This window comes from Rousettus aegyptiacus, unplaced genomic scaffold, assembly GCF_014176215.1.
Source record: "Rousettus aegyptiacus isolate mRouAeg1 unplaced genomic scaffold, mRouAeg1.p scaffold_m13_p_3, whole genome shotgun sequence".
Classification (NCBI taxonomy): domain Eukaryota; kingdom Metazoa; phylum Chordata; class Mammalia; order Chiroptera; family Pteropodidae; genus Rousettus; species Rousettus aegyptiacus.
Window position 1 is genome coordinate 108,655,532 of NW_023416306.1, and position 17,297 is coordinate 108,672,828.

Sequence of the window (17,297 nt, forward strand, 5' to 3'; positions counted from 1 at the left end):
CAATCCTTTGAAGTCATGCAGAATTATTGAATTCATCTCTACATGCCAAATTTTCAAATATTTAAAGACAGCTTTCATATCTATCCAAAGTCAATCTTTTATGAGCAAAACATCAGCAACTGTATTCAAAACATTTTTAAATGCATCAAATGATATCACATACAATTCACTTATAATCCTGGTCACCTTCCTCTGGAAGAGTGAGTTTTTAAATGCAGTAATATAAAGTGGAATATTGTAGATCCATTCCTCATTTTAATAATTATAGACACATGACAGTTTTAATAATAACTTTACATTAGCTTTGGAGTACAATCACAAAACTAATGATCACAGACATAAGGAATACAAGTTTGACACATGCTAAGGGTTATAAATATAGATGTCAGCATAAATATGAACAAAGCATGTTCATATTTGCTACTGCTTGTTCACTACTTGGGAGTGATTCTTAGAACACAAAAATATCATATTGATCCCCTACATTTTTCATTCTAAAAGCAATTTTGGGGCCTTAACATAATTGTGGCAATAGGATTTGAGCCTTAAACAAATGTTTATTCAGGAGAAGAGGGAGACTTTCATTTCTAACAATATGGCACAACTATCTAAACTAATCTTTCACTGAAAAATAAAAATGCTGGACAAAAGTTACCATTTTATTAAACAAATTAATAAATGACAAGAAAATAAAAAACACTCAGGCTAAAAATTCAGTAAAGGTGGGAGCTTAGAGGATTAAGCAGAGCACTGAAGCTGACCATTGCTCCTAAGGCCTTGGGCCAAATCAAATGATTCTGAACTTAGATTTCCAAGGCTTAGAAGGATGCAGAAATCAAGAACAAAAGCCCAAGGTCAAATTAATGTGGAAATCTAGCACAAGAATTTCTCCAATAAATTTGGAACTCCAAAATGTTTACTTCTTTGAAAGGAGAACTGGGAATACACTTTATGCCCCAGAGAGTTTGCCAAGAAGATTGTATGTATTTTGAATCTTGATCTTCATCCAAAGCCTCAAACAATTTCCACAATTAAAATTCCAAGGGGGAAAAAAACAACTCATAAACACATTACTAAATATAAACACACACATACAAAAAAAACAAAAAACAAAAAACAAAGAACCATAGAGAGAGAGAGAACAGAAACAAACCTACAAAGTATTAAACTTTTAGAAGGATCAGATACAGAATAAAATAATTATGTTTAATGTGTTTAATAAACAGAGGTGAAAAGATGAACAGAGAACAGGAAAATATAAGGATTGAAGAAACAGGTTTGAAAAGGAGCCAAATAAAACTTCTACAAATTGAAGATAAAACAATTAAAGTTTAGAACTCAAGAGAACTGACAACATAGATAATAATACAGTCAAAGATAGAATTTGCAAGTGGGAAATCACATTTAAAAATGTAACAGAGAGCAGAACTGGAAAATATAAAAGATAGATTAAGAGACATGGAGACAGAGTAAAAAAAAAAAAAAAGTAGCAAAAATGGGGTAAAGTAATATTTTAAGAAACAATGACTGAGAACTTTCCAAAATTCAAATTCCACAAATTTGAAATTTCCAACAATACCTAATAAGATTAACAGAAAGAAAACATATCTAGACAGATCATATTGCATTACTAAGATTACTAAATTTAGCAAATTAAATGTAAGATCCCAGTTAAATTTGAATAATAAAGTTCAAATAAATTATGAATAATTTTTAGTATATCTAAATTCCATGGGATATACTTATATTTAAAAAATTATTCATTGTTTATCTGAAATTCAAATGTAACTGGACAGCCTGTTTTTTATCTGGTAACCCCAAGAGAACCTCATAGTAAAGGAGAAACTTTTAAAAGCAGTCACAATGGACAGAATATTTTCAAAGAAGCAACAATTACACCAAATAATATTTCATTATCGACAGTGAAATTTAGAGAACAGCAAAAATTTTCAATGTACTGAGAAAAAAATTAAGTCATCCTAAAATTTTACTTTCAACAAAACTGTCTTTCAAAAATAAGAACAAAAGGAAAATGTTTCAAACAAAAAACTTTAGAGAACTTAACCAAAGAAAAATTTTAAGAAAATACATCAGGAAGAAAGAAAGTAATATCGGATGGAAGTTCTAAAGTGCTAAAAGAAATGAGGAGCAAATATGTGGGCAAATATAAATAAATATTGTATGAAAAAGTTAATACTATGCTGTGGGATTTTGAGAGAGAGACACACACACAAAGACAAGAGAGAGGCAGAGACAGAATTAAAGCACATGGCAGTACCCGGATTCGGCCATTCATGAAACATGGTATCCCCCTACCCCCCAAAGTCTTAACCATGTGGGCCAATAAATTTCATTTGTTATTGTTGTTTCTTTAAAAAAAAAAATGCACATTGCAGCAATAGAATTAAATTGAGAGGATGGCAAAGGGAGTTAAAATATGTAAGGTCCTCAGAGTCACTACATTGCACTCCAGGAAACACTATTTACACTGTATTCTATGAAAGGTCTGTATTAGACTTTAATAAGTTAAATATGAACACTAATGTTCTAATGTAATCACTAAAAGAATAAAAGTAGTTTGTATAATTTATAAACTAGTAGAGGATAAAACTAAAATGAGAATGAATATTAAGTCCCTCCCCCCCCCAAAAAAATCAAGATATGATAAAGAAACATAGAAGTGAAAGAACAAACCGAACAAACTAAGATGATAAAAATAAATCCAAATATATCAGAGTTTACCGTAAATGTAAGCGGATTAAATTCTCCAGTAAAAAAAAAAAAGAGGAATTGTCAGATTGTTTCCTTTTTTTTAATTCAACAATATGCTATTCACAGGAGACATATTTGCACAAGAAAAGAGAAAGATGAAAAGGTTAGGGATAAAAGTATTGGAAAGGTATATCAAGCAAATACTAACCAAAGAAAGCTAATGTTAGTCATATGTCATTTAAATCAACTTTAAGGCAAAAAGCATTACTAAATATTATGATCACCTCAAACTATAAAAATACTCAATTCCACGAAAAGACATAAGAAGTATTCATTTGAATGCACCTATTAGCATAGCCTAAAAACGAAAAAATAGAACTACAGGAATAGACAAAACCTATTATTTGTGGAAACTGTGGGAGAGTGAAACACTTCTTTAAGTGAACAATACTGAACAAAATATCAGTCAGCATAGAGGAGCTTTGAAAACATGATCAATCTAATTGAATTATAGATCCCCATCCCCATCCTCAATATATGCAGAACACACAATCTTTCCAAACAAATATAGAACATTGAAAATATTTGCCATATACTGTACTCCTTTATAAAACAAATATTAACACATATCAAAAGATTTCTACCATGCAGACCACATTCCAACCTCACTGAAATTAAGGTAGAACCATTACTCAAAAGACAATGTGTTTGGAAATTGAGTAACATAGTTTTAAATAACTCTTGGGTCAGTGATGAAATCACAATGAAAATTAGAAAACATTTCAAATTGGGTTATAAAAATTATAACAAATCCTGCAGGATACAACTAAAGCAGTTTCAAGAGGGAGAGGGAAGTATATAGTCTAACTGCTTATATTAAAGAAAGAAAAAATATGGTAATGGAAGATTTGACTTTGGGTGGTGGACCCACAATGCAATATACAGATGATGTATTTATTATTGAATTGTACACTTGAAACTCATATAATTTTGTTAGCCAATGTCACTCCAATAAATTTAATTTAAAAAAAATAAAAATTTTTAAATAAAAATTAATAAACTAAGTATCCATCTTTAAAGGTTAGTTAATAAACAGAATAGCAAAACAAATGAGAAAAAGATATTATAAAATAGGAGTATAAATTAATAAAACAGAAAACGAAAATAAACTACAGAGAATCTACAAAAACAAAGGCTTTTTTTGAAAAGACAAGTAAAATTTATAAGCCTCTGATGAGACTGATCAAGGAAAAAAAGACGGACAGCACACAGAACTAACATCTAGAGTGAAAGAGGAACATAAGTAGAAATCCTACAGACATTAAAAGCATAATAATGAGCAACCTTATGCCAACATATTTCAAAGATCTGATAACCTGAGCAAATATCTATAAAAAACATAAATTATCTGAACTCACTGTGCTGGACATTCTAGATCCACTCTCCCCCTTCTCCTTCCTGCTCTGGGCCTAACCTTTAAGGACTACATAAACTTGGCTCCCTTGCTCTCACTTTGGATTGGTTTTGGTCAATGGCAGGAACTGAAAGAAATAGGAGGCCAAAAAGAAAGAATAAAAGATAAGGATATTAACCCCCCTGACTTAATCCTCTCCAGGTCTCAGGACAGCAATGGGTGTTATTTCTCTCCAACAGGGCAGCCCTCTCCTACAGCCACTACTTCCTTGCAGGTTCCAGCAACCACCCTCCTGTGCTTCACCACTCCTTACTGGTTTCCCTTAATCTTACCCTTGCCTTTCTAAATAGTTTCTTCATTATTAATCTTCCTTCCATTACTCTAGTTCAATGTGCCATTTTCTGTGGGATCGCAATTAATAAAATCGAAAACCTAAGTAATACTTTAAATTCATCAAAGAAATTAAAGACTTTAAATCCAATTTAAAAAAAAATCTTTCCACAAACATGATCTGGTTTTACTGACAAGGTCTATCAAAAATTCAAGAAACTAGTATTTACATTCTATGGAAATTGCATAGCAAGAGAGAAAACTTTCTCCTCTACCTTATTTTATGAGACTAGCATAAAGTCGATACTAAAATTTGACCAGCGCAATATGAGAAAAAAATTTCAGATCAATATCACCCCTGGACAAAGATGCAAAATTGACAAAAATAAAATCGGTTTACCAAAATTTTGGTGAGGCTGTATAGCAGTTTGGGTTTCCCAAAAGCAAACACTGAGGTGGAGTTTGGGATATAAGATGCTTATTAGAGGTCAACACCTTTAAAGGGAAATCAGGGAAAGCAGGATTGGACAAAGGTAGAAGTCTAACTATAATGCAGATTCAGCAAAGTCCCATCACATGGAGCTCTGGTTTCCAGTAGGTGGCATCTAAGCCTCTTGGATCCTTGCTTTATTTAAAGTCTTACTAATGCTTTTTTTTTCTTATAAATATTCGATCGCACACACTACCCTGTCTCAATCCCTGTCACTGTTAGCAACAGTTTTAGTAGCATTTGCTCAGATTTCCCTGGGACTCCAGGGTGTTCTTATTGAAGGATATGGGGGAAGGGGGCTTCTGGGTTGGGAAATGGGGACTGCGGCTCAGTCTCGCATTTTGCAGCCATGGCTGGTTATATTCAACTGTTGCTTCTCCGCTGTCCCCTCTTCTCTGTCGTCGCCACTACTTTGCTTTCTGCCCTGATCCCTGGGCACTGTCCGCTGCGTGGAATTCACAGCTCTCCCAGGCAGAGCTGTTCAGGGAATCTGGTGCACCTTCTCCCCTCCCCTTCCTCCTGCTGAAAGTTCTCTTGGCGAGAGGCAGCCTCTTTGTTTCTCCCAATCTACCTCCTGACTCCTACTCCTGACTCCCGGGGTTATGACCTATGGTAACTCTCATGCGCAGATCCGCTGTTTAGCTTATCGTTGTTTCAAGGGGAGAGATCTGGGGACATCTCTCACTCTGCCATGTTTCTCTTGAGATGTCGATTAGGTGATCTTTCAGGAAATTCACTGGTGGGTAAAATGAGGACAGGTGTAAATATGGTCTATTTATCTTCTTCATTGCATGGTAAACCCATAAACAGAAATATTAGCCTTGCCCTTTATATGATGAAGGAAAATCATTTCAATAATACCAGTGAAGCCATGAATTGGCTGATGAGTTGATAGACAGATTCACCGCCCAAGTACTAAATTGCAACAGTTAATAACAAAGTTGAGTTTATTTCATAAACTATCTGGACCATCAATTCAGACTGAGAGCCAAAGAAATTGAGCCTAGGAACCAAAAGAAAAAAATAAATGAATGAATGAGCTGTTTCTTTTCATTGTCACACGTCTTCTTACTTCTATCCTAAAAGAGGATCTCAGCTGCTCATTAGACCCTGTTAGAGAGAGGCAATGAGGCATATTGGCTAAAAGCATAGATTCTAGTGTTAAGCTCCTTGGATTTAAATCCTGACTCCATCACTACTTGTCTAACTTAAAGAAATCTATCTCTATATGCCTCAGTTTCCTCATTTTTAAAGTGAAGAACATACTAGAGTCCATCTTATATGATTGTTATGAGTCTGAAGTGAGTTAGTATTGGTGAAGTGCTTAGAAAAGTACATAGCACATACCGTCAGTTCTATACAAGTGTTCATTAAACAGATAAATGATGATAATCCAATAATACTGTTTCTTTGACTTTATTATGTAAGCTTCTTATTTGTCACTATCATTTTCAATCAGTTTATCATCATCATAATCATCTGCAGCACAATGATTTTTATTATTATACCAATATGACCTTGGCCAAGCTAATTGTCTCATAATCTATTAGTCTCATCTATATCTATGAGATGTAAATATCATTACCTGGGGCTACTATAGGAGCTCAAGCTGAATTTCAGGCTTTTCCCAAGAATCCCTCATAATGGACAAAGGAATTAAAAGTAATGAAACTAATTAAAAAGAAATGAAATATTTTATCTATCACTAATCTATACTGGCATTTTATCAATTATAGCTCAATTTTTAAAAGCTAATCTATACAGACAAAAGAACACTGGCCTTCAAATAGCAACCAAGAAATTTTATTCTTATTCCAATGTGGGGCACTCACATTCCTATGAAACATTAAAGCTGGAAAAGTAAATATGGTTATTTTAGATTTGTATATTCATATTTATCAAAAATATATTTGTAGCAGATATGACTCTAGGTCCACAAATTTGGGGATACAAGAATTAGTGTGTTGCCTTTTTTTTTTTTAATCATCTTAAATCTGACTTTGAGCCCAATTTTTCCAGCATGCTGGACAAATATGATTCCATCTATTATTTGGATTCCTGATTTCCAAGTTGGGCCAAAATCCTGGGACCTTTCAGCACTGACACATGAGAGGGTTTCTCAGTCATCTATCCAGACTGCTAAGAAACCTATTTTCCCCGTAGACTGTGATCCCTTTTGGTCCAACATCTCACCTCTTCTATGCACATGTGCAGCACTAGAATCTTATGCAAGGCTAGGAGTACCTGAGGCTGGTCCCAAGTTTCTAATAAGTACAAGTCCCAGTGACTGTTATCCTCTTCCCAGTTTCTAGTACCTTTTCTTTAATTCTCTTTGTTTATCTGTTCTCTCTTTCTTACCCCTCCAGGAAATAATATATGCTAGGTGGAAGTAACTGACATACAATTTGTATTTATATTCTACGAAAAATAGCTGAAGCAAGGAATTTCTAAAGGGTCTGACTATGCACTTGGATTGGAGCAACGGAAATAAATATATGGCAAAATACAAACTAATACATACTTCTAAAAATTATCCTTTCACACATCAAAAAACCAGTTCGATGGCTTTTTATATTTGAAAAACTTGGCTCTGAATAACTTTTGACTAATTCATTCTCAATCAACTCCTTTGACAACTTTTACAGCCATTCAGAAGACTGCTAACCCTAAGATAGAATCAGCAGGATTCATTCTTACATTACAAAAAAATAATGTTGACTTGGAAATATGAAAACACGCTTTTTATTTCACAAGTGCTATAGTGACTGTCTTAGTTCTGGCTGCTATAACAGGTTACCATAGACTGGGTAGCTTAAACAACAAACATTTATTTCTCACAGTTCTGAAGATGAAAAGTCCAGATCAAGGCACCAGCAGATTCTGAGTTTAGTGAGAGCCCATTTCCTGGTTCATAGATGGCCATGTTCTTGCTGTGTCCTCATATAGCAGAAAAAATAAGAGACTTCTCTAGGGTCTCTTTTATAAGGGCACTAATCTGTTCATAAGGGTTTCATCTTCATGACCTAACCACCTTCCAAAGGCCCCACCTCCTAACACCATCTCGTCAATATAAAAATTTGGGGGAACACAAACAGTCCTTCACAATGACGATCACAAATTAAGAAATAATAGCTCACGCTTACTAGGTACTTACTGGAGGCCACTTTTACCGACTTATGAAATTCTCACAACTTTATGAGATAAATCTCGTAACCATCCCTCTCTAGGAATGAGGAAACTAAGTCAGAAATAAGTTAAGCAATATGCTCAACACCACTTCCCTGGTGAGTATCTTGGTGCCGAGACTGTTCTATCAACCCCACCTAGTGGTGCTGCTCCAGTTCACAGGCTAACAAGTAGCAGAACCAGGATGTGAACCCAAATTGAACATCAGTGCCAAGCAATCAGCATGACTTTTTTATTTAATGTTAAACAGAGAATTTAACAAAGCAATCAAAAGAGATAGAATCTTTCTCCACACATGGATGTTCGCTATTTCACCAACAGCTTCAATCCATGTCTGCTCTAAATGTTAGAAAAATCTTCCTTGTGATGAGGCATAATCTATCTCTGTGGGGAAACTGCCTACCTACTGATACTGCACAGAATATGTCTGCTTTCACATGGGAGCCCCTAAAACCCTTAAATTTAGTTTTCACAACTCCCTTGAGTCTTCCTTTCATCCTTTAGTTCCTTTCATTCCTTTCATCCTTTAGTTCCTTTAACAAAGTTAGTGCCTGCTAAGGCAACTGAGTTTAGTACAGCAGTTCAGTGCATGTGTTTGGGAAACCTCCACTTACTAGCTGGTGAATTTGAACACCTTTCCTAAACGCTTTAGGCTCATATGCCTTATCTGCAAAGCAAAGATAATAATAATTCTACGTCATAAGACTGTCGTGAGTATTAATTTCGATAACACATGTAAAGTGCTTACTACCTGCCTGGCAAATTATTAAGTGCTTAATAACTGTTTCTTGTATTCACCATGATTGTTACTCTTCACACCCCGAGTTTAGCACTGCAAACTCTCCCTGATCAAAGGGAGACCAGTATGTACAGAATGACCAACACAATTTGATTTCTGACCCCACTATGAGGCAGTGTCACAGAAAATAGCCTAATCTGGATGCTTTGCCTAGTGGGTCTGTGTTATGGACTGATTGTTTCCCCCAAATTCAGGTGTTGAAACCCTAATCCCAATGCAACGGTATCTGGAGTTGGAGCTTCTGGGGCATAAGGACTGAGCCCTCATGAATGGGATTGGTTCCTTTTATAAGAAGAGGCAAGAGAGCTCTCTCACTCTCTTTCCACCATTTGAAGATACAATGAGAAGTCAGCAATCTATATAACCCAGAACAGGGCCCTCACCAAAGTTCAACCATGCTGAGACCCTGATATTGGACTTCCAGTCCTCAGAACTGTGAGATATAAATTTCTGTTGTTTAAAAGCTACCCAGTGTATGGTACTTTGTTATATAGCAGCCTAAACAAACAAAAAAAAATCTGGTTTCTAAATGGACATTGCAAAAATTGGCTTCTTGCTGTGGAGGTTAATTTTGATAGAGTGTGTCTGCCACCTACTGCAATTTTTGTGAATAACCAGCCAATAAGGTGCTTTTACTAAAGAAAAACTTGAGCTAAAACCCCTTCAACGTGATTCTAAGAACTAAGGGAAGTGCTCCAAAGAATACTGCTAGGGTTTGCGATAACCCCAAAACTATATCTCTTTTCTACCTTATGACCAATAAAGATACAGATGATAATAAGGTAGTTGTAGGCCGAACATCACTTTTATTATTGATAAAGCTGATGTCAGACAGAGCATATTGTTTAGAGATATCAGAGCTACATAAGCTTCCAATGCTGAACCCAAAATTAGACCCACCCAGGTGCAAGCAGTGCTGAACCACCATAGATATTGTTCTCACATGGAAGCCTGTCCTTATAAAACTTAGTGTCACCTACTCAGACAAACAGTAGATAATAGAATATTAAAGTTCTTTGCTGTGAGAATTAAATTAGCTAACACATACGAAGCACTTAGCACACAACAGTTTCCACTCTTGCCCCTCCCGTGAAGTGAGTCTTGATGACTATAGTTAATAGTACTATATTGTATGTTTTAAATTTGCTAAAATAGATCTTAAGTATTATCACCACAAAAAAGAAAAGCTAACTTTGTAAGGTAATGGATGTGTTAATTAACTTGGTTGTGGCAATCATTTCCCAATGTATACATATATCAAAACATCACATTGTACACCCCGAATATATAGAATTTTTATTTGTCAATTATATTTTAACCCAGTGGTCCCCAACTTTTTTGGCACCAGGGACTGGTGCTACTCTGCTCTGATGATGCCTGATGCCTTACGATCTGAGGTAGAACTGAGGCGATGATTCTAGCGCTGAGGAGCAGCTGCAAATATAGATGAAGCCTCCCTTGCTAGCACTAGCGGGCCTACCGCTCACCTCCTGCTGTGCGGCCCAGTTCCTAACAGGCCACAAACTAGTACCAGTCCGTGGCCAGGGGGTTGGGGACCCCTGCCTTAGCCCATTTCCAGTTTAGAAAAAAAAAGGGCAGCTTGCTACCAGTGTTAATTTAATTTTACATCAACATGCTCTTTGAGGCTGAAGCAAATCTGACTGGTTTTTAATGTGAAAATAAAATATAAAAACTGTTATTGAAATTATTTCTGAATAGAACTTATCTCAAATCCTAATATAACAAAAATGTATATGATGATCAGCATTCAATAATTTTTTGTGGAATAAATTTCAAAGCACGGAACAAAACAGAACATCTAAGATCTGACCTTTTCAGCAATCGAGAATTACTATATTTTGTAAATGGAAATACCAATACTTAACAGAATGATGTAAATAGAAGGATGTCATTTGTTTCCAAAGACTAACAATATACCAGAGTGATGCAAAAATAATAATAAAAGTAAGTTATTTCATGGCGAACTTTGGGGTAAGGTTAGGACTGTAATCCATGAGTTGTCTTGGGGTAAACGCTGCAGCCACAAGCACCACTGGCAAGTATTCTTGGGGCAAACAGGAAATGGATTAGTAAGGTTTGCGGGGAGAGCAATTGTAATATCCAAGGACCACCTTTCTATGAGAGTTGCAGGTACTGGTCATTAAAAAGCATGCAGAAGTGTTTTACCAAGGTGTCCAGGAGGATCTAAGCAGAGCACTAACAGGGCTCACCGCACTGTGTGTAGTAACTGAAAAGTTAGGAAGGGCAGAGGGGAAATGGTTGGAAATAGGGTCCTGATACTTGTTTCCAGTATTCCAGAATACCATCCTTTTTTTTATTTAATAAAAATGTATTGAGCACCTATGATGCGCCAAATGCTATGCCAGCCCTAAGGATACAGTGATGGACAATGGCGACACCATTAATGTGTCTTTTTGGAACCTATAATCTGACCAGAAATAGAAATATAAATTAATTTCAAGTACTAGAGGACATAAAGCAGGGGAACAATTACCAGTTTGGAAGTCAGAGAAAGCCTTATAGTTAGGCATAGGCTAGACGGGATGGAAGGTAAGGAGGGAGTGTATCAGGAAATGGAACCATGCGTTTAAAGGCCATGAGAGTGTAGTGAGTTCAATGAACTGAAGGAAATCTGGCATGACTAAGGCAGAAAGAAAGAGTGGTGAGAAGTGAAGTTGGGGATGACAGGATTGAGTGGATTGAGGCGTGGCTAGTGGGCCAAGTTGGGAATGACGTTACTACAATCCAAGGACAATGACAGGATTTAAATAGGACTTGCTGGCTATACAAAAGTGGTGCTTGGTGACACTGGATTTACAATACATATTTCAAAAAAAAAACTAAGAATAGAAGAGGAAGAACAAGTTTTAGGCAAAGTGTTTTGCCGCTTCATTCTATTTTTAAGTATTAGTATTTTTATTAGTGTAAGATGATTATTTTGATATCTCAAAACATCTGAAATCTGAGCATTAGGTGAAAATCCCAATTTTGTTTCATACATAATATGTAGTTTTTTCATATATGAGAGAATATGTTCAAAACTGTAATAATAGGTCCCTCTAGAAAGTAGGACTGCAGGTTTTTGCTTCCTACTTTGCATATGTCTGTATTATTTGAATTTTTATTAGTATATATCTTCTATGTAATTATTAAAATGTTGCCTATAATTATACTCAAAAAGAAAGCAAAAAAATATAGAAGAAACAATTGAATTAAGAAACTACCCCTTTGTTACGATGTGACAACTGATTCAAGTGGAAATCATCAATGGATGCCAAAAATCATTAGGAGAGATTGGTAAGAAACATGATGCCTGTGGTAGATTTATTATTAAAAATGGTCCCAGTTCTCTCCCTGTAAACATTTATGCCTCTTGCAATGAGACTTTGTAGGTACCCCAACACCAGATGGTATCTACTTTCCCATGAAACTCAACTGGCCTTGTGATTTGTTTTTCCCTGTGGAATATGGAAGAAATAACAATGTGTCAGTTCCTAGCCTAGGCATCACTCACTTCCACTTCTTCTCTTAGAATCTCAACGCTGTCGTGAGAATCAACATACGCTAGCCTGCAAAAGAGATTGAAGATGCCATAGGCAACAGCGAGTCAACACCTAGGAGCAGAGCCACCTAGCCAATCCACAACTGACCATAGATGCATGATAAAGTCCAGCTGAAACCATAAGAACTGCCCTCTGAACTCAATTTCAATTGCCAGCCCTCAGAATCATGAGCTAAATAAATCATTCTTGTAAGCCACTCAGTTTTGAGATGGTTTGTTTTGCAGCAATAGCTAACTGACCTAAAAATAACACAAATGAGTTACTAATTGCAAAGGTGAAAATACATGCTATTCAATGGAGTTATCTGGCATTCACCACTTTACTACCCTCATTAATAGTGGAACAACCGGACATTATTGTTTCCTTAGGTAATACAATATCAAATACACAACATAAACGATGATATATTCTTGCCAAAATTCTTAAACTGAATCTAACGAAGCCTCTAAACTGCCAGTCATGTATATGGGATATACAGGAAGGAGAAAAACAAGTGATATGGCAATATGAAGAAATAAACAAGTCAAGAACCTGAGAATTTTACAAGACACTTGGCCTAGACCTTTTGGAAAAGTAACATATGTCATAAAAGAATAAAGGCTAAAGAGACATTACAGTTCTGGAGGCCAGAAAGTCCAAGACCAAATCACTGGTAGATTCATTATCTGGTGAGAGCTTGCTTCCTGGATCATAGATGGCCATCTTCTTACTGTATCTTCACATGGTGGAAGGGGCAATGGAGCTCTCTGGGATTCCTTTTATAAGGAATAAATCCTACTCCTGAAGGCTCAACCCTCATCACCTCCCAAAGGCCCCATCTCCTGATACCATCAACTCATATGTTAGGTTTTAACATATGTTAGGTTTTAACATACGAGTTTTGAAGGGATACAAATATTCAGTCTATAGCACTAATCAACTCACAGGATCACAGAGAATAATAAATAATTCTTGTTTGAAGCCACTAAGCTTTGGAATGACATGTAACACAACAATAGCCAACTGAAACACACAGATAATCTTTATAAAAACTCTCTAGGGTAATTGCCGTTATTATCCTCATCTTATATATGAGAAAACTAACACTTAAATAACTTGTCCAAGGTCACAGAGTTCAGAAGTGGTAACACCAGGAATTAAAATCCATATCAGCAAACTAAAAAGCTTCTGCTCAGCAAAAGAAATTGTCAACAAGGTAAAGAGACAACCATCTGAACGGGAAAATATATTTGCAAGCAACACCTCCGATAAGGGCCTAATATCCAAAATATACAAAGAACTCATACAACTTAATAACAACAACAAAAAAAAAACACAAACAACCCAATCAAAAAAGAGCAGAGGACCTGAATAGACACTTCTCCCTGGAGGACATGCAAATGGCCAACAAATATTTGAAAAGATGCACACCATCATTAGCTATTAGGGAAATGTAAATCAAAACCACAATGAGATACCATCTCACACCTGTTAGAATAGTTATAATCAACAGGAGAAGTCATAACAAATGTTGGAGAGGATGTGGAGAAAAAGGAACCCTCATACACTACTGGTGGGACTGCAAATTGGTACGGCCACTATAGAAAACAGCATGGAGGTTCCTCAAAAAATTAAGACTCAATCTACGATTTGATCCACCAATCCGTCTACTGAGTATTTACCCCAAAGTTTTGAAAACCCATATCTGAAAAGATATTTGCATACCGATGTTCATAGCAGCATTATTCACAGTGGCCAAGACATGGAAGCAACCAAAGTATCCTATGATAGATGATTGGCTAAAGAAGCTGTGGTACATATATACAATGGAATATTACTCAGCCATAAAAAGAGAGGAAATACTGCTATTTGTGACAACCTGGATAGACCTCGAGATAATCATACTAAGCAAAATAAGCCAGACAGAAAAAGTTGAAAATCACACAATATCACTTATATGTGGAATATAAACCTAAAAGCAACAAACGAACAGGGCGAACAAACAGAGACTCATAGATATGGACTATAGACTAGTGGTTACCGGAGGGTTTAGGGAGTGGGGTAGTGGGGAGGTAGACAGGGTAAAGGGGATTGAATATATGGTGGCAAAAAGAAATCTAACTATGGGAGGTGAACACAGTGTAAATATATACATGCCTTACTGTTAAAGTGTACGGCTGAAACTTACTGGATTTCGTTAACCAATGTCACCATAAAAAATTAAAATCAAAAAAGTAAAAAAGTAAAAAAATAATAATTGATGAGTAAAAAAAAAAATCTATTTTGGTCTGATTCTAGAGCCTAACTCCTAAGTATTACATTACAGGGCTTCTGACCAAGGCCAATCTGTACCCTAAGATATAAAATAAACTATAAAATCCAGTCAATAGTCAAAAAGATCTAGAAATAATGTATGCAGAACATAAAAAAACATATGCTTTGATTATAACATTTTTGTCACCTGGAGGCAGTTTCCAAACACAGGGTTTCTATTCAGAAAATACTTTGCCATACATAGGCATTGTTATTGTTCACCATAGGCAGTGCTAGAGCGCCAGGGAACAAAGAGACTTTTACAAAAAATAACTGCCCTCCCACAGAGAGTAAAGAGAGGAAAGATATTAATTAGGACCAAACATAAACACTGACATGTGGTCTCAGCTGGTTATCGCAGTTCAAGAGGAAGAAGTCTTTGAAGAAAGATTAAAACCCAGTGACAGAAAAGATGTACAACATCACCAGCCATTAGAGAAATGCAAATTAAGATTAAATTGTGATATAACCACACAGCTATTAGAATAGCTAAAACTTAATACAAGGACAATGTCAAATGCCGGTGAGGATGCTGAGCAACTGTATCTCTTGTACATTGCTTGTGCAAAGGTAAAATGGACAGCCGAAGTTTGATGGTTTCTCATAAAGCTACGTGTGCAACTACGATACAACCCAGCAATCATACTCCTAAGCATTTATCCCAGAGAAGTGAAAATTTATGTCTACACAAAAAGTTGCACGTGAATGTTCATAGCAGCTTTATTTGTAATAGCCAAAATCTGGAAACAACCAAAATGTCCTTCAATGGGCCAAAGGTTCAGTAAACTGTGGAACTTCCACTGCACGGAATACTAATCAGCAATAGACGGGATTAAAATATTGAAACGCACAACTTGAATGGATCTCAAGAGCATTATGCTAAGAAAAAAATGCCATTCTGAAGAGGTAAAGATGTATGTATGATTCCGTTTACATAACATTCTCAGTGTGACCAAATTGCAGTGATGGGAAACAGATTAATTAGTGATTGCCAGGAATGAGGGATGATAGGGAGGAGAGGGACAGGTGTGACTATAAAAAGGTAACAAAAGGAAGATCTCAGTGAGAATGGAATGGTTCTGCATCTTGATCGTGGTGGTAGTTACCCTAGCCTACATATGAGGTATGATGGCATAGAACTATATATACACATTCTACTAATGCCAATTTTCTAGTTTTGATATTGCACTATAACTGTACAAGGTGTAACATTAGGGGAAACTAGGAGGAGGATACATGGCTTTCTCTGTACTATTTTTGAAACTTCTCATAAATTGATAATTGTTTCAAAATAAAAAGGTAAAAAAAATACAGTGTAAAATATACTTCAATAAAGTCAATTTTAAAACTGAGAGGAAATCAAATAATCTCACTGAATATAATATTTTATTTATTCTTAGTTGTATTTTCCCTGGTTTTAATTCTTTGATCTTGTTTATGTTCTATTTTATGTTCTGATTGTGAGCCAACAAAATAATTTCGTGAAATATGGATTGAAAAAACAATACATATTACTTTGTTTTTAGCCAACAATTATGAAGCAGTTACTTTCTGCCAGGCACTATCCTAGGACCTATTGATATGACTAATACCCGAACTCATGTTCGGCTTTGCCTCTTAGCACGTCACACCACATTCACTCCACTTTTCCCCCTCTCCACGCACAGTCCCTAACCTAGTTTTCTCCTGTCCTTCACTGCTTGTTCTTAGATCTTTCATCAAAACTTCCATTGTATTTCTTAGAGGAAAAGAAGGCAGGAAACAGAACTCTTTGGTGCCCACCAGAAAGCACGAAAGCTCAGGACAAAAAGTGGTAGAAAGGAAAAGCTGCGGAGGCAGCTAACATGAGATGTGGGGAAGGATGGGTGGCTGGGTGTGCGACCCAAGCAAAGGAGTCCCATGAACTATTCTATGGTGCCAGACTCAAGGTTGTTTATTTTATTCTGATCCAAACTCACTCTGGCAACCCAAATTCATACCATTATTCTCAGGAAGGATTAATACAAATCTAACATCAAGGCTGGAAAAAAAAAATGCTCATAAAGTAGCGGTATCTTCATAAATATGAAAGTTATTTTTTTAGTTAATGGGATAGTATTCTATAAAGTTCACTATGAATGCAGATCTCAGAGCAGTCACTCAGGTACAGTGATCAATGGCCATTATTCCAGGCCCTGGACTCAGACAACTCATGAAGAAACAGGGGATGAACAGTTATTGCTTTAAAAAAAAAAAAAAATCTGAGACTCTTAAACACTAGAAAACATTTATTAAACATAGGCAAATTCAGTACAGTAGTACACTGAGGACCGTGGAGATGGACTCGGCCCTCCTTCCTTGCCCACATGTGCCCTTATGCAATAAGCTCTTTTAAAACTTTTCTTCTCATTTCAAGCTTGTCTTGAATACTCTTGAATATGTTGAAATTTGTGGTTCTTTTTCCCCAATCTCTAACCTCTCCAAGGAAGTCATTAGTAAACTTAGAATGAA